Here is a 1,576-nt window from a genome sequence, read left to right as displayed (position 1 = left end):
TTCTCTTGTTGCGGAGCACGGGCTCTAGGTGCGTGGGCTTCAGTAGTTGTGGCACTCAGGCTCAGTAGTTGTGGCTCGTGGGCTCTAGAGCGCAGGCTCAGTAGTTGTGGCACACGGGCTTATTTGCTCTGCGGCATGTGGGATCTTCCCGGACTAGGGCTCGAACCCATGTCTCCTGCATTGGCAGGCGGATTCTTAACCACTGCGCCACGAGGGAAGTCCCGGAAATGGAGTTTTAAGAAAAGAATCCCATTAATCCAAGTCTGTTTTTATCAAACAGCTATTTATGCCCTGGATTTGGGGACATAGGGGCAGTGGGGGTGGAGTGGGAAGTTTACCTGACAGGAGACTGGGTTTGGGATTAGGATTCTGTTCTGTGACCTTGAGCAAGAAACCTGTCTCGGGGAATTCCCTGGTGGTCCAGTGGTTAGGACTCTGCGCTTCCACTGCAGGGGATGTGGGTTCAATCCTTGCTCGGGCAACTAAGATCCCGAAAGCCCGCACAGTGCAGCCAAAAAAAAAAAAAAAAAAAACCTGTCTGGGCTCCAGTACCAAGTGGCAGATATTTCTTATTTACCAGGTTGTGATGAGGGTCACTTTGTAAATGTGAGGAATTTACATCAATAGTAGCTTTCGGATTCAACTCAGGCTTCACAGGAGTGCAGGTGGGCAATACCGACCCAGGTCTCAGCTGTAAAGCAGGATTACATGAGACTAAGTGGCCTTCTCCCACCATGATGCTCATGCCTTTCTGAACAGCAACTGTTTTCCTTTCACAGTCCCAGAAGGCACCTCTCTGGGGCAAGACGAATCTACCCAGCCCACAAATGCAGCAGAGTGGCTGGTCATGGAACATTTGATCCACTTCATCCCAATCAGTGGCAGGCACAGTGGCCCCAAGGAGAGACAATTCCAGCAAGCAGTTAAGTGATGAAATTCCCTGTCTACTTCCTGCACACACCCTACGCTAACAAAACAAGCTGATCATTATTATGCAGTGGTTCACACCTCTGGCTCTGCAGATAGGCAGAGCTGGTTTCAAATCCCTTGAACTCATTTACTTACTAGCTGTGTAACGCTGGGCAGTTATGTTTCACTCTTAGAACCTCAGTTCCCTCTTCTGTAGGCCTTAGCGTGTGGTTGGTGTGGTATAATGTGTAGGAAGGAGCAGGATGCTTAGACATAGGCAGTGTTCCATCAGGAATGGCTATTAATAAATTCTCCCCTCTTGCATTTATGGCAAGTTTCTGAGAACTATGGGAGGTAAAGGGAGCCTTCATTTTCCTTTATTAATCAAGGGAGAAAGAAAAAAAAAATCACATCACACCACCAGTTCTTAGAGAATTTTTAAAAAGACATCCTGCAAGCGACTTCCCTGGCGGTCCAGTGGTTAGGACTTTGCGCTTCCATTGCAGGGAACACAGGTTCGATCCCTGGTCAGGGAACTAAGATCCTGCAAGCCATGGGGCATGGCCAAAAAAAAAAAAAAAAAAAAAAAAGGCATTAAAAAGACGTCCTGCAAATACCACTAGGGTACAGTACCACCCTAAAGGATTTAAGGGTTTATAGTTTAGAA

The sequence above is a fragment of the Physeter macrocephalus genome, chromosome 3 (assembly GCF_002837175.3).
Source record: "Physeter macrocephalus isolate SW-GA chromosome 3, ASM283717v5, whole genome shotgun sequence".
NCBI lineage: Eukaryota > Metazoa > Chordata > Mammalia > Artiodactyla > Physeteridae > Physeter > Physeter macrocephalus.
The sequence above is the reverse complement of the archived record's forward strand: the minus strand, read 5'-3'. Positions refer to the sequence as shown.